The sequence below is a fragment of the Ursus arctos genome, unplaced genomic scaffold (assembly GCF_023065955.2).
Source record: "Ursus arctos isolate Adak ecotype North America unplaced genomic scaffold, UrsArc2.0 scaffold_34, whole genome shotgun sequence".
In the NCBI taxonomy this organism is placed as follows: domain Eukaryota; kingdom Metazoa; phylum Chordata; class Mammalia; order Carnivora; family Ursidae; genus Ursus; species Ursus arctos.
Genome location: NW_026623030.1, coordinates 5,789,872 through 5,811,764, shown reverse-complemented (window position 1 = coordinate 5,811,764; position 21,893 = coordinate 5,789,872). Strand labels below are relative to the sequence as shown.

Genomic DNA, 21,893 nt, shown 5'->3' with positions numbered 1-21,893 from the left:
CTGGCACCAGGCAAGTCCTTCTATTTGTGTAGCCCAATTCACAGGTGAGCAGACAAAACTCTTAAAAATGGCAACAGGGATGGAGACCCTTTAAGATGGTGAAAAGAGTATTTATGATAGGAGCCCATGGCTGGAAATGAACCAGGGTAATAACAAATCCAGCTGTGTTCACATGTATTTTTATAAGTTGATCAGGATTGAGAGCATATGTGTGGCAGCAAATCTTTCTTCTCTCTTATATCCTTTAAAAACACTGACCAGGAGGAGGCCTAATTTTTGCCTTAAGGATGACTGAGGAATGGATGTGGTTTATTTATAGGTCCATGACCTGAGGCCTCCTCTTAGATTTATTCATTTGGCACATATTTATTGAGCACTTGCTATATGCTAGGAACTGTAGTAGGTACTGGGGTTATAGGGATGAACAAGACAGAGAGAGGCCCTGCATTCAAGGAATTTACAAATTGGCTGGGAGACAAATCATATAGAAGTAAGCAAACACATCGCACATGATGTAATGATCACTGGGTAGTATATAAGAGTCACTGACCTCTACCTCTGAAACTGTAATACATTATATGTTAATTAATTGAATTTAAATAAAAAAATTTAAAAAAGAATAAAAATTAAAAAAAAAAAGAAAATAAAGTGGGGAAGAAGATAAGACAGTGAGAGGGAATGACCATTCCCGATAGAATGGTCAGGGAAGGCCTCCCTAAGGAAGAGGAAGGGAGAGAGCACGTGGAGATGCAGCAGGAGTTCTGGGCAGAGGGCGCAGCAAGGGCAGAGGGCTTGGGTTCACAACAGAGTGGGTGTTCGATTAACGGCAAGGTGGTTGTTTGGGTGGTCACATGCCCTGCAATGGGCTGGGCAGATGGGTGGTTCCTGTGCTTTTGTTTTAATTTGTTTTGATTCTCACTGTTCTCTGCAAAGGGAGGGAGAATCTGGGTGAGTATCTGTAAATTTTAGCTAGCACTGTTTGCTATATATTTAGTACATTATGTCTTATTTTGAATCACTGCTTCTTAAAAAATTGTCTATCTCCCAAACACCGAGTCCACTAGGAGAGTCCTATATTCAAGGTCAGTTCTTGGACTTCGGTTTCTTTATTTCTTGGCAGTTTCTAAGCACAGTGCTCAGACGTGTTGATACAAGTGTGAGAGAAACAACTGCAGGTGGTGACTGAGCAAATTCTCATTGTTAGTCACCGAGAAATGTGGAACAGAACAGCAAGTCTAGTGGGAGGAAAGATGCGCCATATAATGAGCTCCTCACGTCTGGGGAGAGCCTGTGGTTCTTTCCAGCAGAGGCTGAGGGACGTGAAAGACATGACAGACATTTTGCATCTTAGCACCCCCAGTTTTGCCCCCTCAGATGCAGACTGCAGTCATTTGGGGCCAGACATGTGGAGAATGGGATCTGTTTTCAGCCCTGGTTCTCATTTTCTAAACTGGGCTCCCCTCAGCCAACACCAAGGCTATTTCTCCTTATGCATCCTTTCAAAATGCCACCTTCTAGCAGGTAATATCATCACCAGTTCATGTTGGAATTTATTTTTCTTAGATTTCTGGACTGACTTCATTAGCACAGTTTCCAAGGTGGTTTGTCCTTAAGCGGGGCAAGTACATAATAAAATAGTGATGGGAATCAGTACCAATGGCACTTTGCCAAATCACTTTTTAATCCTGCCATACTTTGTCTCTTCTCACTTAAAATGAGAACATCTGATGCACTTTTCATGATATTTTCAGCATTAAATACCGCCTTTTAAAAAGATATGCACCAAAAATACCGCATGTCCTTCTCTTCCAACTCTTCTCTTGAGGCTTTCAGCTCTTGGTTCCTCTTTGCTTGTAACTACATGAGTTTCCTTGTTTGTTCGAAGAAGTCAGGCACAGCCTATTGCCCTTTCTTCAAACCAAAGCTCCTGCTCTTGTTACAGGACCTTGCTACGGTGACCTGAATTCGTATTTTCATTATAAACATCCCGTTTTCAGAAACTCATTGCTTATCAATGATTGTTGCCCAATAGCTAAATCTTGAATTGTGAGATTTTTTTTTTTATCTCCAGTAACTTGAATAATTTTTATAATCCAGATATGTTTCCAAAACATGTTTTTGGTATTGGAGGGATTATTTTTTATTAAAAAGAAACTTGTGAAAAGTTTTGAAGTCTCTTAGATTTTAAAAAAGTGAAAAACATTGTAACTTTTAGGATCCCAAATCTAGGTACATTTTTGTAAATAAAAGTGATAAAAGTTCTAACTCATGTAAGTATTCCTAACACTTTGCAGACATTTTTATAGCTTCTAGGTCAGTGCTGTTTATAGACAGAAGTGAGTAAACATATATTGAATAAATGAGACACCAGATATTTGTAATGATTGGGTAGCTCTCCCATAATTTGAATTCCTAATTGGTGATCCTAAAGAATGTTGTTGAATGAATAAAAGTCAACCAGGTGGGAACTGCCTAATGGTTGTATCTTAAGGAATTTGTCAAGAACTTGGGTGAAGGTGATAAAAAGCATTCTTATCAAATTTTCAAGTGACAGGAGACTAGAAGGAATTGCTCAGTCCTTGGCTGACATAATCAAAATTTAGAAAGATAGCAATTTTAAAATATCATGACGAACCAATCCCGGAATAATACATGGTTAAATAATAATGGTACATCCTTTTGATGAATTACTGTGTAGCTATTACAAAGGATTTTTGAGAAGAGCATTTCATGTCCTAGAGAAATGCTTATGATATATTTTTAAGTGAAAAAAAAGTAGGTCATAAAATAACATGAAGATGATGATCTTTTTTTTATACTCAGGAGCAGACGGTATATTTCGATCTACACCGAAATGTTAATGGTGGCTACTTACGCGTGGTAGCATTAGATAGATTTTTTTACTTTCTTGTACTTATCTGTACTTCCAAATTCTCTCTCTCTTTTTTTTTTTTTAGGTGAAAATCAAAATGTTTTATAAATAATGGATCAATAATGACTCTTACCTTTTTGGTAAAAAAAAAACCGGTCGGTTGTACATGTCCAGTATAGCTTAATATTATTACTTTATGATACCATGATTATTAAAAGAGTACATATGGGGCGCCTGGGTGGCGCAGTCGTTAAGCGTCTGCCTTCAGCTCAGGGCGTGATCCCGGCGTTCCGAGATCGAGTCCCACATCGGGCTCCACCGCTGGGAGCCTGCTTCTTCCTCTCCCTCTCCCCTGCTGTGTTCCCTCTCTCGCTGGCTGTCTCTCTGTCAAATAAATAAATAAAATCTTTAAAAAAATAAATAAATAAAAGAGTACATATGAGAATGGATACTAAAACTCTCACTGTTGGCTTTGGAAGCAAATGACAGTGAGGTGAATGTAGGCAGTTCTTCCCATTCCATAGTTGTGCGACCCTGGTTCGCTACTTAACCTCTCTGGGCCTCAGTTTCTCTGTGAAATCAGAATTAAAATGATCTCTGAGACCCCCTTCTGATGGTGAACTGTGTGATTTGATGATTCTGTACACCTGCATCCTGACCTCATTTAGTTGTCTCTCCTTGGGGGGGGGTGTGTTTTACTGCCTTGTAGAAATCTCCTGGACTATGTCTTTATGGGGCCCAAAGTGTAAACAAACAATTCAAATTGGGCCTAATCTATTTTACATCTAAAAGAGAGGGTGTGGGAGTCTGCGGCCTTAACAGCAGGCTTTTTCTGTTGTTTGTAAATCCCAGGATGATGGGAGTTGCAAGGACAAGGAAGAGAATATTTGGGTGAGAGAGAGTAAGATGGTCTACAGGCACCCAGCCCCCACCAGGCTAGAGACAGCTCTGGGTTTTTTTTGTTTGTTGCTATTTTGTTTGTCCTTATAGAGGAAAAAAATCTCTTCTATTTTCCTTGTCTACACATAACACCCACACCTTTGGCCACCAAATGTGTGGAGCTTTCCCGTACCAAGCAGCTCTGTGATACCAGCTGGATAATCTTACAATTTAACGCGATTCTGACCGTCTACCTGGAGTCAGCATCAGATCCCACAGGGAAAGGGCTCAGGCCCACATGACCTCCTGCATCAGAGGTCAGTTGCAAGTCTAGATTTTCTGACTGGCTATAAATGAGAGATTCCTGTGACCCCTCCTAGATTGCATTAATTTGCTAGAACAGCTCCCAGAACTCAGAGAAACATTTTACTTTATTAGATGCTAGTTTGTTTTAAAGGCTATCGCTCAGGGGCGCCTGGGTGGCACAGCGGTTAAGCGTCTGCCTTCGGCTCAGGGCGTGATCCCGGCGTTATGGGATCGAGCCCCACGTCAGGCTCCTCCGCTATGAGCCTGCTTCTTCCTCTCCCACTCCCCCTGCTTGTGTTCCCTCTCTCGCTGGCTGTCTCTATCCTGTCGAATAAATAAATAAAATCTTTAAAAAAAAATAAAAAAAAAAATAAAGGCTATCGCTCAGGAACCGCCAGATGGAAGAGATGCTCAGGGCAAGGTGTGTGGGAAGGGGTGGAGCACCATGCTCTCCAGGAGAGCCACTCTCCCAGCACCTCCTTGTGTTCACCAACCTGGAAGCTCTCCAAACCCTGTCCTTTTGGGTTATTTGGAGGCTTCATTGCGTAGGCATGATTGATTGAATCATTGGCAATTAAGTCAATCTCAAGCCCCTCTCCTTTCCCCAAAGATTGAGAGGTGGGGCTGAAAGTTCCACCCCCTTAATCACAATTGGCCACCCCTGGAAACCAGCCCCTGTTTTTAGTGGTTTCCAAAAGTCACCTCATTAACTTAAACTCAGATGTGGTTGAAAGGGGCTTGTGAATAACAAAAGACATCTTGGGGCGCCCGGGTGGCGCAGTCCTTAAGCGTCTGCCTTCGGCTCAGGGCGTGATCCTGGCGTTCTGGGATCGAGCCCCATATCGGGCTCCTCCGCTGGGAGCCTGCTTCTTCCTCTCCCACTCCCCCTGCTTGTGTTCCCTCTCTTGCTGGCTGTCTCTGTCAAATAAATAAATAAAATCTTAAAAAAAAAAAAGACATCTTATGGCTCTCTTATCGTTTAGGAAATTCCAAGAGTTTTAGGAGCTCTGTGCCGAAAATAGGGACTAAGATCGAATATGTATTTCTTATTATAAACCACAGTATCACAGTCCCACCACCTACCCCCATGGTTAATGTAGCCTGGAAAATGACTTTTACTTCTCCTTTTAAGTATATTTTACTGAAAGGCCAACTGATTTCAAGTTCTGCTGTTTCTTGATTAATGTCCTGTAGGGTTGACAGGTGCCTTAGAGACTGGAATTCTTTCTTGAGGATCTCTGATAATGTAGTTTTACATCCTGAACTGGAGCCCTCCATTCGGGGGTGTGTGCTGTTCACAAGCCACCCTTTCCTACGGGGGCTTTGCTGTCACATTGCTCTGTGTTCTGTTTCTGGTCCTCTCTAAAGCACATGTGCACATGAGACTTCCAAATCCAGATGTCTGAAGGCACAGAGTGCAGTGATAGGTGACCTCAACTTGGGCTATATGCTTAAAAATGCAGCCCGAGATTATATTAATCTTTTTGGCAACCCTCCCACCCTGGCATGGCCTACTTACTTCGAGTGTCCTCCGTGCCAGTCATTGTGCTTGTCACAATGTGAATTGAGAGATATGCTGAGTTACTGACCATGAAAACTCCTCTCATTGTTTTCATGGGAACTGTTGCTAGGCAAGATTTTCTCCCAAAGTAATATTTTTTGTTGTTGTTTTAAATTTATGTTTTAGATTTTTTAAAAAGTAATTATACAAATTTAGGACTTATTTTAATATCCATTTCAGTCGTCTGTGACATTTCAGAAACACATGCAAAGAACAGAAATCAGAAATCTAATATGTAGGTTATACAAGTAATGGGAAAAAAATGTAGTGCGAGAGAAACCTAATGAAGATATATTGTTATAAAGTAGGTGTGACTTTAGTGCCCCTCTTTCTTGAGGGCTGTTATGTTCCCTGATGCAGTGTGACCCCCTGGGGAAATGGCTTGGTTGTCTTAACTATAGCTTCAAATTTGTTTTTTGATGAACAGGCGGTAATAATTGTTAATGATAGTAAGAAATACAGTGTTATTAGCTGCATTTTGTTATCTGTGAACCATTGGTCAGACACTGTAGTGAGCACTTCATGCGTGGCCTCTTGTTTAATCTTCACAACGACTTTAAGAAGTAGGTATTAAACCTGTTTTCTACAAAACAAGCCGAGGCTTACAGAGACAATGCAGCACAGCTTATTGATGGCACAGTTGGAATTTGTACCCAAGCCCATTGCCTTAACTAGTATATGTGATCTTCCTGAAGTACCATGTTGAGAATGGAAGCTATAAACTAGCGAGTTTGTCGCTGCCTCTTCAAAGACAGCACTATCGCCAATAATGTGATCTCTGCCACCCGTCTTTTTTCTATATGTCAGTACCATGGGCACAAGAATTATTTTGAATGAAAAAAAAAATGTTGAGATATTGATATGTGGGTGTGTGAGCATTTTCACCATTTAGAATTTTTACTGTTGAATTGTTTGAGCATGCGTGGGCTCTCTGCCCCTCACTGACCTGGAGGATGTGTGGTGGTGCTGGGAGTGTGCGTGAGCACCGAGGGGCTCCTGGACCCTTTCCTCGAAAGCAGATGGTTCTTCCCTAATTTCCCTTTTTTTGTTTTGGACTAGTAAAGTTTTTGTGAAGATTTTTACTGTGCGTCTTCCAACACACCAATGTCACATGTCTTTATGGAGACTGATGTGGTCACCTCTAGTTTTGCAGCATATTTCATTCTGGGGTCTAACAGAGCTACACACCATGACAGCTGCCCCTCATCAGAGTGGTGTGCCCACGACTTGTAGACAGATCTGCCCCGGATTCTTACTAACCAGCCCTCCTGACTGATAACACCTGGCCAATTTCCAACTCCAAGTGACCTGGCAACTTCCAGCTGGTAAGACTCACATGTCTCAGTTGGGAAGGTGGTGCTTCAGGTACTAAGGGCTAGGTTTTGCAAGTTACTTGGCTTTCTGGAATGACAGTGACCTGTAAACAAGAAACTGTGGGTCCATCTTTATTGGGAAGTGACATGAGCCATGCCACCTAGGCTTTTGTTATTGTTACAGAGAAGATGAAGGATCTGGCATCACGTAGGACCAAGTCAGGATTATATAGTAAGGAGGACACTTTGTCCTCTTTGTCCATCCATGTCATGGACCACACGATAATTACACTTACTGGGGGACGTGCTTCCCTGTTATGCTAAACCTGTCTGCTCCAGAATTTCCATTCATGCTTAATCATTCTGCTTGCCTCTGCAAAGGGAAATTGGAGTGGAGCTGGGGCAGACTCCAGGACCTGATGGACTGGAACACAGAGCCAGGTGCATAGCACACAATTTCTCATGGCACAAGGGCTGACTCACACCTGGCAGCATATTACCTCTGCTTGCCCGTGGGACCTTAGTATAGCAGTCCCGGCACTCACTGGGTGAGAGGACATACAGAGAGATAGATGGCCAGGGGCCTCTGCATGCTCACAGTGTATGTCCTCCAGAGGCCCTACCTGTCTGTGAGGTGAAAGGTGACTGTCAGGGTGCTAAGGATCGGGTGGTGTGGCAGTTGAAGGTGGATTTGAATCCTTGACCTTTGGAGCCCAGACACTGATTCAGCAGTAAAATAAAATGACTGTTTATTAATGGCAATTTAAGGCCAGGACTGTTGGCCTCTGCCCTTTCATATGTCCCATAAATTTAACATGCTCTGACATACTGTGGAACAGAATAATAAACAAGGCACGTGGTGGTATGGATTTTAAGATTTTTTTTCTGATTGTTTTTTTTCTTTGCAGTGTTTTGGACAATCTGAGAATGAGAGAGAGAGAAGAACTTGGTAGATTTTTCTTATGATTGTTTCAAATGCACATATTATTGTTCATTACTCCTTGACGTCACCTGCTTACTGGGGTGCTTCACTCATAAAGGTCAATCTGTGATTATACAGCTTCTCTAATTTCATTTCTTATCAGAGGCATACAGAAAGTCTTGCTTATAGGAAAATGCCATTTCCCTTCATTATAACAATGGATTGAGGGTGGTGTAACTATCTTGAATATTTCTTGCCCCGTGTTTGTAGAACTACAGTGCTGAGGCCTTCCATTAACACTGTGGTTAGATGTAAAGACGAACAAGAGAAGGGTCTCCCGTCTAGTCACTTTTATTACCCGACTCTTCTGATCTGTACCAAGATTGCCCAAGGGAGGAACTCTGCCAGTGCTTTCTGTCCAAGGTTTTGACCTCCATTAGTGGAGATGGCTGTTCAGAGCTCAGAGAACCACCTCCTGGCCAAATGATAGGAATGCAGCTAGCCACTGTCCGAAAAGGGTACCCTGGGTATTGACAGGAGTGGGCTGCCTGTCTGTGCCTCACAGACCTTTCTGTCACACCCCTTACAATACTTTCTAATGACATATTTATATGGGTTTTTTTCCCCCTCGTGTTTGTCTCCCCAAGTCCCTGAAGCTTCTAATGTCTACTTCCAGCACCTAGGACAAAATAGGTGCTCAATAAATAGTGAGCAAATAAGTGAACTTCTCTGGAGGTAACTTGGCAGTGCATATGACAACATACAGCCATTAAAATGATGCAGGGGAGGCATGTTTTATAACATGAGAAGTATTGAAGAGACCCTAAGTAGGTAGTCAGTTTGAAGCAATTACCCTCCCCCACCCCCATTGTGACATCTCCAACATTGGAGGTCTCCACATCTTAAAATTGCTTGTGTTTTCTTTTTCTTTCTTATTGACATAAAATAGTGTCTTACAATTACTGTCCCCTTTGATTCAATTAAATATAGCCTATTAAAAGAAATAGAGTAGGTAAACTGTGAGCCCATTTTTGTAAAAAAGATAATGCATACAAATTAAAGAATGGTCAATAGAAAGGGCACACCTTATTAATAGTGCTCTCTTTTAGTTCGTGAGGTCAGGATGCGTTGTCTTCTTTTCTCTCTTCTTTTCCTTTTTCTCTTGTTTCCAGTTTGTCTAGGTTTTCTAAATTTTGTACCGTGAATATGAATTACCTTTTTGAGTGATGGAAATTAGCTTAAAATCACTCTACAGAAAGTGATGATTATATTTGTTTTAGTGTGCACAGAGTAAAGATGTCTGAGCACACTGAGTTCAGAGGAGTTGTGAGATTGTGCCTATGTGTCATAGCCCCACCCTAATCCCCCAAATAGGTTCACCCTTGATGAGCTCGATTCTGCCTGTTTCCAGCTTTACCTATGTTACATGAAATAATTACACCATTTTCTCTCCCCAGGGAAGTAACTGGGCCACCTTCCTAATGTAGGCAACGCATGCCTCCTGGTAGTGAGTGATTGGGTAGAGCCCGGGAGGGGAAAGCTGTTGCCTCCACTCCCCTGCAAAGGGAAAGGTGTGTGAGGTCCCCCTGGGGATGCTGTGTAAAATGCTTTTAATTGCCCTCTAGGGGATCTGTCCTTGACTGTAGATAATTCTACACCATACCATTTGTGGTTATCTTGGCTATGGTTTATTAAATGACCTTGCATCTTATTTATTACTGGTACATATAGGAAGGCTTTAAGCTACTGATAGGTGAAACTGTTAACCTATTATATCTTATGTGGAACTTATATTCTTAGAACTGTATCTGCAACCTGTATTTCATCATTTAGTACTAGAATATATGCAAGTTTTCCATTACATATTGCAATATGAACATCCCCTAGACTAATTCTTGCATTAGATGTAGTTCACAAGAATAAAAAGTGTTATGGGATGGAAGAGAAGGGACAACTCTTCCCTATGGAAGAATTCCAGTTATTACATGTAGATGAAATGAGGAAAATAGAAATTTCTCATTAGAATACCATAATAATAATTTCTGTAGGTAATAGGTGCTGAAATTACTCAGTGAAGGTTAAGAAGAAACAGGATATTTGAATAGTCTGAAAGTATCGCCCCCCAAGATAAATATTTGTTAATTACAAAGAAAAAATAATAACTTTACAGTTAGAGAAAACTGGCAGACATCAAGCGCTTAAGGTTTAATATCAGCAGTAATAAACATATTCTCATTTTGTATCCCTGGATAGGATGCTATGAGAGGGGAGGATCACCTCTGCGGTATTCTTCCCTGCATGCATAATCTTAGTCTAATCATGATAAGAAATGATACAAACCCAAGTCAAAGAACATTCTAACAAATACCTGACCGATACTTTTCAAAAGTGTCAAGGCCCTGAAAGACAAGGAGAGATTGAGGACCTGTCACAGATGGAGGAGACTAAAAAGATGGGACAAGTAAATGAAACCTGGGCTCCTATATTAGATCCTGGAAGAAAAAAAAGACATTCATGAGGAAAATTGGCGAAATATGAAAAATGTCTGTAGTTAATGTATTATACCAGTGTTGCTTTCTTAATTTTGATAAATGTCGTATAGTTGTCAGATTATAACACTAAGGGAAGTGGGGTTAAAGGTATACAGGAACTCTGAAGTATTTTCGCATCTCTTCTGTAAGTCTAAAATTATCTCAAAGTAAGAAGCTAAAAAAATTCATTAGGGATATTTATGCCTATTACATGAACATACAGCTTTGCTAATGTTTATTGTCTTGCTTGATCATCTGCATTAATGGGTGGAAACAGCCTATACGGAGTCCAGAATTGCAGATATTGGTTTACACGGGACTTTAAAATACAGTGTATGTAAATTTTTTCCCCTCTTCAAATTTGTCTTGTGATTAACCTAACAGAATATGAGGCGAGACCAGAGAGGTTGGATGCCTAAAACAATTCATAAAATTGATAACGCATTTTATGGGAAACTAAAAGTTCTGTTTCTAAAAGGATAGCTTGATTTTGGTGATGATTTTTTGGCTAGTGGGAAGCAGAGATTCAGAACAAACAAGAGGATGAATTTGTTGTTGTTGTTGTTGTTGTTGTTGTTGTTGTTAGGATGGATTTTGAGTACAGCAGCTGCCCATTGCAGTTGGAGGTCTACGAGGCACACAGCTGCCATAGAAGGTGGCAGTGAGTTATAAGCAAATCTACATAGATTCTTAATGAGGAGAATCATCTTTTTTAGTCCCGGTATCTCATAGTTTTGCCACAGTAGGTGCTCAATAAATGTTTGAACAAAGCTTTTGCTGTAAACTAATATGTTACTACTTCATTAGTATCCTCCTGTAGTCACAATGGCCTCATATAAAAGAGTGGGTAGTTCAGTTACTGTTGTAAGCCAGTGAGTAGAGTTTTTTTGTTGCAATTGGCATGATAAGACTCAACCCAGAAGTTTACACTGAATTCTTAAGTTGATGTTTGCTCAGGGTAGCTCCCTAACTCCTTCATAGCAGTTAGCTCAGGAATACGACTTTGCCTGTTATTACACTGTTGGCCTCTTCTGTGTGCTCATCTTCCACACTGGCCTTGTCACACTACCTGCTCTTCTGCAGAGCATGGCATATCCTTTACCATCGGCCTCTGTTTGTTGTTTACTGTCAAGCATCCTCACCTTTCTTCTCTCTCTGAGAAATTCGTATTTATCTTTGGAACTCAGGTCAGCAGGTGTTTCCTCTGTGAACTCTACCCTAATCACAGGACTCCATAGTTCTTTAGTATAACATTTATCATGGTTTTTCTATTTAAATGAATTGAACTCATTCATTCATTTACTCATTTATTCATCTGATATTGATCACCTTTTATGGGCCGATACTTGGGGAACTAGAGAGACAGCAGTAAAAGCACAGACAGGGTTCCTGACTTTATGGGCCTCCATTTTAGCAGGGCAGGAGGACATAGCTAATTAAGTAATTACGGTTGTGAGTAAATGATCTGTGTACCTATTTCCATGGCTAGATTATGAGTTCTTTGAGGGCGTGGATTTTGTCTCCCTTATTTTCATAGCCCTAGTGTGTAGAATAGCAATCTGGCAGCTAGTAGGTGCTCAATAAATGTAGAAATGAACTGAGCACTTAATGTGCGTATTTGCACGTGATTATATGGCTAATCATTTTACTCTCAGCATCCTCCCGAATTTTTATTTATCGTCTATGAACTGAGCTAATCAAAGGAAGACTTACTGATTTCTGTCTTTGATGTACTGGAAGTCCTGCTGCTTTCTTCTTATACATGGTGAGGGTGACATATGTGACAGGATTCATGCAATACAAACCAGCAGGATGGGCTCTTCTTGACCTTTCTATCTCATACCACTATCTCCAGGTCAAGCCCAGGAGGGTGCACTGGGTTCTTGGAACTAAGGTCACATGACTGTACCCTGACTGCTAGTGAGGCTGGAACCCAAGGCTTTATATGTATTTGCATTTTCTGTTGTGAAGGTGCTCCAATTCCCCCAGGACATAAAATAAGGAGTTCCCTAAAAAAAAGTTTCAGTGCCGGTCAGGAAAACAGAATTGTAAATGTATACTAGTCGCTGAAATGCAATTGGTTGATTGTTCATAAATTCCAGCTATTTGTGTTTAAGCTGATAGAAAATTCGGACAGAGTCAATGAATGCTTCTGCAGGAGTTTGTATCACAGTATATTTTAAATGTGTATCAAGTTGTTTGTAAACTGCATTTTTCTTTTTAACCCTATCTCCAGTGTGATCAGGTTTGTGACTGGAGGCTTGTAGTTTTCCCAGAACCGTATCTTTTACAGAAAACAGCATGGTGGAATGTGATTTGGGAAAAGGGATTGAGTCTCCGCTTGAGTACAGAAATTCCATCTTTAGAAATCAGGGAATTCTAGTCAATCGTTTAGTCAGGTCAACAAAATTTACTGGATGTCCAGTGTCCATTGTGGTTGCTGCATAACTTGCATTACTAAGTTTTTCTAAGACATTTTATATCTTCTTTCCATGAAAGAATACAGTTGGCACATGAAATCATTGGGGAAAACAAGAATTACAAAAGTGTTAGCATTTCTAGCCAAACCCAGGGTTTATGGTAGTTAAATAAATGGATGACATTTGCTCTGGTGGTATTCTGGACATATTTTCTCAAGCCATAAATGAACTATATAACCAGCTACACTATAATCAGCTATACTTTGTTCTACAAATCCCTGTTAGAGGTCCACCTTGTGTCTAGTTTTGTGCTTGGCTCAAAGGAAATATATAAAGATGAACAAGTTGGAGAGCCTGCCCTTACGAAGCAGGTCTCCTGACTGAAGGGATAAACAGGTAGGCTTTGGAGCTACGCAGACTTGAGAAACTTTCATTCCTTCCATTTCTTGGAGTCTATTTCATCCTTGCAATATGGGGTTATTGATACCTACCTCAGTGGATTCATCAGGGCAGTGTATGTACAGTGCCTAGTTCAGTTCCTTGTACAGTCAGCATCACTATTGTCACTGTCACTTAGAGGCCAGAGGGTAGGCAGGAACTTGGATTTTACAGAGGGAAATCATGTTTCAGTTTTATAATTCTATGACTAATTGGAGAATATGATAAAATCACCCATTGACACGATGAACCATTTTTTACTTACTTTTGCATTTCTGTGTTTGCTGCAGCCTTAGCAGGAGGTCCATTAAACCAAAACGCTTCATTATCATTTTAGGTGAGGGACAGCAAATGAGGAGGCTGGCTTTTAGATAGCTGCTTGCACTGTCTTCAGCTTGAAGTGTTGGGGAGCTCAGTAGGAGGGAGCCCACAGGACCCTAAGCCCTTTGACAATATAGCCCTTCTGAGGGGGCTTCACTATTCGCCATGAAGTAAAATCCCTAAATACTGGGCTCATAACAAAAAAAAAAAAAAAAAAAAAAAGGTACAAAAATTCTTTGTGAAGCATACGTAAATAGTTCTTTGGAGATCGTCCTTAGTCCTGTTTTCACTCATGATTGTGGATAATTGAAATTCACCTGCAGTTTAAACTGGAGGTAATATATTTGGTGGCACCCTTGCATGGAAGTCTCTATACAATGAAGCGTCCTTAGTCCCAGAAGTGCTGATTTACTCCTCAGCTAAGAGATTATTCACATTTCTAGAACATACATATGACCTGAAAAACTATCATTTTTATTTATTCATTAAGATGGGTAATAGCCTAGAGGAATAACATTTCTCCAGATGATTATCATCCCCAGAAAGTGGGGTTTGTGTATGTCCATCCATCCTGTGGTATGCTTGGGTTGTTGGTAATACTGTTATGAAGAGCAGCAGGGGAGGTCCTGATGCTCTTCCGCTGAGGATGGGGTATGGGTGCTTTCTGCATCGAGGGAGGTGTGGTTGCAGGGCAGATGTGTCTCCTTCATGGTCAAGAATATCTGAAGGAGACGGCCATGGTCCCAGGGCTGTGAAGCACATTCTGCCTCATGAGGGAAGTGGATTTGTTTTTGAACAGCTGCAAGAGTTAATATGTGAGGTGGACGACACCCCCAGCTTACCAGAGGGGCAAACCTCACCCCCCAGGAATCTACTGTTTCATCTTTCCCACAGGATTCCAATTCTCCAAGGCTGTTGTCTGGAGAGAGGGACTTCTGGCTGCTTCATCAGTCAGCAGGGTGGGTGGGCAGGCTTGTTTGCCTAGACCCTGAGTGGGTCCTTCCTGAAGCTGCATGTTAGTTCAACAGAAAGCCTTCCAGGATGGAAGGTTGAGTAGAGAGGACTACGTTTGGCTGCCGGCCTCATCTCCACAGTGCTTCGCCCACTGTGGAGATCTTTGGTAGGCTCTATTTTGGCTGTTAGTCACTTAGTGACTTGCAGGTCTGGGGGTTGAAGGGAGGGTCAACCAGATCTTCAGTAATGACATGGGACTGGTGGAGGGCTTTGAGTATTTGTGATAATGGAAGCTGCTGGGTTGAATGAAAGATAAAAGACAAGGATTCAGTGCAGGAGGGCAGCAGCCTAGGAAGCAGGGTCATGAACTAAGACAAGGAATACCATGGTTGTCCAGTAGGACATAATTAGGAAGTTAACGCTGAGAGTAGTTTAAAGTTAAGTTCAATGCTAGAAAGGTCATCAAAAATCTTCTATTTAGTTTCCTCATTTTTTTCAGGTATGAAAAACCAAGGCCCAGAGTTTAAAGTCATGCAACCACTTTTTAGCAGAGCTGATACTGGAAACTGGAGTCCTAACCCCTAAGTGTGAGTCTACACCCTGCCACACATTGGCTGTTCTGAACTGTGGCAAATCATCATCCTCGGTTTACCGTTGGTCAGGTGGGCCCAGTGGTGTCCAATAATACCTCTTATAAGTTTGTTGTGAAGCTTAAGGGGGACAATGCACAGGAAGCCCCTTGCCTAGTTATAAATGTGAGTGATCATGAATGATTGCCATGTTCACCAGCCAGAACACGAGGCAGCCCTGGGCCTCCTCAGGTTCTTGCATTTTTTTCAAGTTTTGTGAACGGGATCATCCCAGCACCATCACCTTTTGAAATTCTGGTTTTCGTTCCCAGTTTTCTTTCCAATAATAACAGTGACTTTGTCTTTAGTGGTTTGCGGTTCCACCTTCATTCACGGGACCATTATCTTACGTGATGCCTGAGGTCAGCAGAGCTCATTATCACACCCTGCTGTAGAGATAAATAATGAAAATAGACCTCATCTAAGAACCACTGTGTCAATTCTGTAGCGGCTTAGGGAAAGGTTGGTGTGTACTCAGATGTCTGTGTTTCTTGGTAAAATACCGGTGCCTATATCTAGTGGAATAAGAATTCATTCACTCACTTATTCAACAAAATTTTATTTTCTGTTTGTAAAAAAATGTAATTGCTATAGCAAAAAAGCTATACTGCATGTTATTGCTAAAAAAGTATGAACTGTACAAGATTGTAATAAAGGGTAAAAAACAAATTTGTTATACCAGAAGGTGTCATTAATAATCATAGGACACATTTACATGGTGCTGTCTATGCCACACACTATTCTTGGTGATTTCTATGTATGTTACTTGAGTTAAGTCACGTAGCCACCTTATGAGATAGATACTATTTCTGACTCATTTTTGTAGGTAAGTGACATGTGATAATGGAAGAGCACAGAGCACAGAGAGATTAAGTGACTTGTCCAACGTGGCCAAGCCAGGAAGTAGTAGAGTTGCCCATCAAATCCAGGTCCTCCGGCAGCAGTATCCACTCGGAACCACTCTGCTACACTGCCTCCGAAATCAACTGCTGCATTAGAAAGATGAGGGCGGATAATTGTGAATGAGAAATGGCTCATAGCGTGAGTTCCCACAGTTCACATCTTGGTGTGGTAGGGAGAGAGCAGGCCAACATCTGATCAAGATTTGGAAATTAGAAAAGTATTTTAAGAAATGGATTCACGGGGTGCCTGCCTGGCTCAGTCAGAAGAGCGCGTGACTCTTGATCTTGGGGCCGTAAGTTCAAGCCGCACATTGGGTGTAGAGATTCCTTAAATGAACAAATAAATAAAAACTTATTTAACTAGAACTTATAAAAGATAAATGTATTTGCATAAATTGATTCCTTCTAGGTCATGTTTACCCGCCGTAATTCACTAGCTTTGTGTGAAACTTCAAGGCAAAAGTAAGAGGCTGAGGACTACCAGTTTTTTCTACTTTTGAATGGTGGCCTGGATATATCTCCTAATTTGCAAATAGTGATTTGATGGTGTGATACATTTCAAAGCACTTGAATTTGTGCTCCCATTACAGTGGCCTGGATTGTGGCCTGTGTATGTCGGGAGTCCTTTTTGCTCAATTTATTGTAAGTAATTTTTTGTGTGTTTCCTTTTATCTACCTTTCTTACTATGTGTTTGACGACATGGCACATCGTGACAGTACCAGGCTATGTTGGTAGATAACATTCATCTACTGAGGAAGAGGGCCCTGGGAAATAAAAGGCTTTCCCAGTTCTGGGGCTCACCTCTTGTTTGAGTATTGTCCTAGGTAGTCCTGGAGGCTTGGCTTTCCAGGTGTTCACGAGTCCTGAGCCCGCACTGAGCCTTGAACACTTGCTTGTCCCCTGAGACCCTTAAGGGCTCATCCTGGCCTCCCTTGGTAGCGTCTTCTCCACTTAGTCTCTTTTCTTCCTCCCAGCCCAGCCCAGCCCTGGCCATTGTGGGCACTCAGTGCTGGAAGCAGGCTCCCTCATGCTCCCCTACTCCCGGGCACTGAGTCTATGCTGGAACCTCCACCCATGTCTGGATACTCACCTTTAGGAGCCCGCTTGGTGCCATCTTTATCGGGAGTCTCACCTGGTTCTGCCAACTCACAGCCCCTGTGCTCTTGTCTGAGTCGCCATCTGGGACATGGAGGCTTACACCATTAGACCTTGCCTATGCCAGGCCTCTTTCAGATCATTCTTCCTGCCTGAAGGGCTTTTAAAACGGCATCTCCTATTGATGCCCTGAATCCCTTCTCATGTTTTCTTTGTCCCTCATCTCTTATGGGTTCTGGGTCTTTATTATTCCCTTGTGGGCGCTTGTCACTATGGACAGGCCTCAGGTCTAATATAGTCAACTTTTGAATAACCCGTACTTTTGTATGTTGCATGTTGATTTACCTAAACTGGCTTTGGGATGCCAGGTTCAAAGTTTTGAGCAGCAGCTAGTGAACAAACATTTTGAGATATGGCTGGCTGGCACTAATCTGCCAGACAGTAGTTTGGTTCCAAAAGCATACATACGTGGGCCAGGCCCTGTGCCAGAAATAGAGTGCTGACCTGTCACTCGTAGCTCCCACTTTTAGGGGGTTGTCCGTTCAGTCCTGCCACCTTTAGACTCTGAACAGTTGGGTTTCAAAACGAGACAATAGAAATTCTGTATAAATGAAAGCAAAGATTTTTTAATTCTATGGTGGCTTGATTGTATGACATAGAAAACTGCTTCAGGTACTTTTGTCACCAACAGTAAAAACTTACAGTAAATGCTTCAGTTGGAATGTATTTTACTAGCTTTGTAAATTACCTTAGGGCTATATTTATAGAATCATTAAGAGTTTAAAGGGGCCCCTTAAATTTGTCAGTTATACTTTGCTGCATTTTATTGGGGGAAATTATGTGCTGTAATGGTATTTGGAAATCCATGTAAGTTTTAGGACAAGGACCTCTGTATGTAGACATATAACACAGATTCATGTTCTTTGATGTTCATTCGTTCTTTTTATCCTTTTACAACATCTTGTACAATAGAAGGGATGATCCAAGTTGGAAAACAGCATGGAAGTCATTAAGACAGAGTTTTAGATTACGGCTTGGCCCAAACTTAGTTTCAGATATAATATTATATATCTGGGAATCTTTTAAGTTCTTTACATGAATCATATAATTTCATCCTTAAAATATCCCCATGAGTTGGCATGTGAACTGTGACCCAGAGAAGGTGAGTAACTTGCCCAAGATCAGCTAGGTAATCAATGGTTGCACCAGGATTTGAACCCAGGTGGTCAGATTCTGGTTCCACCATGTTATAGCTCCTCCTTTCTTTGGGCCTGAAATCTCTCATCTCGAAAATAAGGGAGTTGGATTACACAATTTCTAGTGTTTCTTCCAGCCCTAACATTCTCTGTTCTCAGCTGGTAGAAGACTGGACACACACTCCTGTGCACGTGTTCACACAGGCCCCACATAAACAGATGTCAGCTGAATGGTCTGGTTGAAATGCCTGCATAAATACTGTGCCTCGTGCTTTGGATGAGGACGGAATCTTTATGCCATTCTGCATATGCACCTTCAGAGGAGAAGCAACTGTTTGTCCCTTGCTCACTGGCTTGTCCACGCTTGTGATTTATAATGGAAAAAATGCCACAATATTGAGAACCTTTTTTAAAGAGGGGAGGTTCTTGAGACACAGCCTAGCAGAGCACAGAATGTCTTTTTAACACCTTAATTCTTCACAAATATAAAGACCATGGGTCTTAATTGAAGATAAATTTCACAAAGGCATATTTGAACTTCAGTGTTTATTCTGCTAGAGACATCTAAGTAAAATGTTGCTCGGGCTTTGGAACCCAAGTGCAGAGCTTCCTTGCATGGCTTATAGAACACAGCAGTCCCCATTCAGCCATGACTCATCACTTCCTGAGCTTTGCAGAGGGTAATGGCTGACTATGAAATACTTACTTTAGAATACTCTGGACAGCATAGAAAATGTTAGTTTTTGCTGGTGTTGGAAGGCACTTCAATCCTCTGTGTCCCAAATGTACAAGGAACTCAGTGTAGCCTGGCGGATGCCTAAGTTGGCAGGATGTTCTCAACCGAGCAGCCACTGAGTGTGGCACTAAGATGGGGTAGCTCCCCTCAGTCCCCTTCCTCCACATTATACAGAGAAAAACATACCAGGGTCACTGAGCAAAATAATCATTGAGTATTTTAATAGGAGCAGAGATTCTCTTTCTGCACTTAGTACACTAACTTTTTAAACGCTCTGTAGAATGGGATAGCTGTGCAGGATGGAATAGTCAAGTTGCCTTTCAGGCCCTTGCGGTCAGTAGACATATATAACACAGATTCATGTTCTTTGATGTTCATCCTGTTCTCAGAATGAACAACATGACTTTGCTAATAAATTAGCAAAGACAATTGGACCCTTCTGATTCAATGTAAAACCAGTGAATGATTGTGTGTGCGTGTGTGTGTGGAGGCATGGTGTTTGTGCACATGTGTTTCTGAGTCCATGTGTGAGGATACTTTTGTTTGTCTTGACACTTATTTCCAGATCATTTGTGTCCTGGGGAGAAGCAGTAAATAGGTGGGGAAGTCGTGTAGAATTTAGGAAGCCAGCCTGGGTTTTGCCCCACTGTCCTCCAGGCTGTAGATGCTGCGGCATGGTCACCATTGCCACAGGAGCCTCCTCTTCCTGCCCCTCCACCTCTGACCTACACACCATAGCTTGGTGTGGGCCTGGAGGCCCAGAGCCAAGGGCAGGGGAAAACGAGCATGTGAGGAACTGTTTTCTGGCTTTTCCCCAGGTGACCATCTGCTCAGTGAAGCTTCCTGAGCATCAACTTCTTCATCTAAGGTAATGAGCAAACAGCCTCTAATACAGGACCTGGCATACGTAGTTGTTGACCAAAGGCTAAGTGATGGAATAAATAACAGTGGAGATAAAGACAGTAAAAGTTAAGGGCATCTGATGTTTGATGACACTAAGGTTGGAAAGGTCATGACTGCTTTAGTTTTGGTTAGTCTGAGGGGGAGGTTGAAGAATAGGGAAGCTGACACTTGTCCAAGGCTGTGGAGGAACCAGTACATGTGTTCTACAGATAAAAGAAAACAGTGGATTAACTGTAAGAAATGCAGAAGAAAGAGTGAGTGTGAGCACCCATGGACTCAGCCCTCCCAGTTCCAGAAGGAGCTGAAGTCACAGCTCAATGGGAAATGTAGTAAATGGGTTTTTTCCTAAGTCTCCTTAAAGTCAGGAACTTTCTCCCCTAAAGGCCCAAAATCGTCAGAGTTTTAGACAAGTGGTAACTCACCATGATTACACCAATATTAATGAGATAAAACAAAGGCTCTGGACATTAATAATATTACAGACATTTGCTTATCAATCCTCACTAGCAGATTAAATTGTACCCAGCCAGTGAAAACTGCCGGGATTAACCATGGGGCTCACTCAGCAACCTAGGCTGCTCCTGATAACTCCGGAGACACACTCCTTTCCCAGCATCACCTTTGAACTTCTGGTCAGTGGGGATCACATTACCAAGATTAATTAGGTTTTTTCCCCCTATGTGCACCTGAAGAATTGTAGGAAGTCCTGTTCATGTGGTTCCTTCTTACATATCCTTTATCTCATAAGTAACCTGTGATCATTGACATTTTGTCATTTTGGTGTAGAATTTGTGTATCATTTTCTCTGTGTGAAAAACATACATACTTAAATTATTCTCTAGTGTTTATTGGCTCCCTATTTGGACATGTAGTGGAGAGGGGGTGAGTATAGTAGTTTGTACGATTTACACAGCTTTAATAGCTTAAATTAGCAAAGACAAATGGGCCCTTCTGATTCAATGTAAAACCAGTGAATGAAGCATGTTCCACTTTTTTTTATATCTTTGACTTGTATGTCTGCAGTGAAAGCATAGATTTCAGGTGCAAGTGAAAGAAACAAACTAAACCCCAAAGTCTACTTCTCTCTTCCCCTCCCCCCGTACTTTGGATTCAATTTAAGTCCAAGCAATTATTAATCACCAGCCAGCTGGTGGGGATGCAAAGACATGATGTGTTGTGGGCTGGAGAGGTCTCACCAGTGGGTGAGACAGACAAATAGACAAACAATGACAGCAACATGACAAGCACTGTACTGGAGGGATGTGCTGGTTGCCATGGGAACACAGAAAGAGACAGTGGTATTTTATTGTAGTGAGAATGGAGAGGTTGGGGAAGGCTTTACAGACATGGCACTTTATTTTTTCTCCTGAAAGGTCAGTAAGCATTTGTCAGGTAAGGAGTGGGAAGAGCAAGTCATTCTAGGCAGGAGAAATAGTGTGCACCAAAGCACAATGATGGGGAGCCATGATGTGCTTGAGAACATCTTTGTGTTTTGGTGTGTCTGGCTTCCAGGGTGATGTGTAGAGGAGTTGGGAAATAGGTTTGTAAAAGTCATCAGGAGCACCTTAGGAGGAAGAGTCTTATACGCCTAGCTAGTATGGACTATATTTTGAAGGTTATGGGAATCTATTGAAGAATTCTATTTATTTATTTTTATGATGTTCAGTTAGCCAACATATCATTAGTTTTTGATGTAGTGTTCAATGATTCATTAGTTATGTATAACAGCCAGTGCTCATCACCACACGAGCCCTCCTTAATACCCATCACCTGGTTACCCCATCCCCCCACCCCCCTCCCTTCTGCAACCCTCAGTTTGTTTCCCGGAGTACAGAGTCTCTCATGGTTTGTCTCCCTCTCTGATTTCTTCCCATTCAGTTTTCCCTCCCTTCCCCTGCGGTCCTCCACACTATT

General features: G+C 41.7%; 1 protein-coding gene across 39 annotated transcripts in view; it reads left to right on the top strand.

Moving 5' to 3' along the window:
* Positions 1-21,893, top strand: part of LDLRAD4 (low density lipoprotein receptor class A domain containing 4) — a 421,884-nt gene that overhangs the window by 185,233 nt on the left and 214,758 nt on the right. For 3 of the 39 annotated variants that reach the window (XM_057305879.1, XM_057305881.1, XM_057305876.1), the window contains exon 4: positions 15,017-15,104. The exons of the other annotated variants lie outside the window; for them this stretch is intronic. The gene's annotated coding sequence lies outside the window, so the exon portion shown is untranslated. The remainder of the gene's footprint in view (positions 1-15,016; positions 15,105-21,893) is intronic. 39 annotated transcript variants of the gene reach the window in all.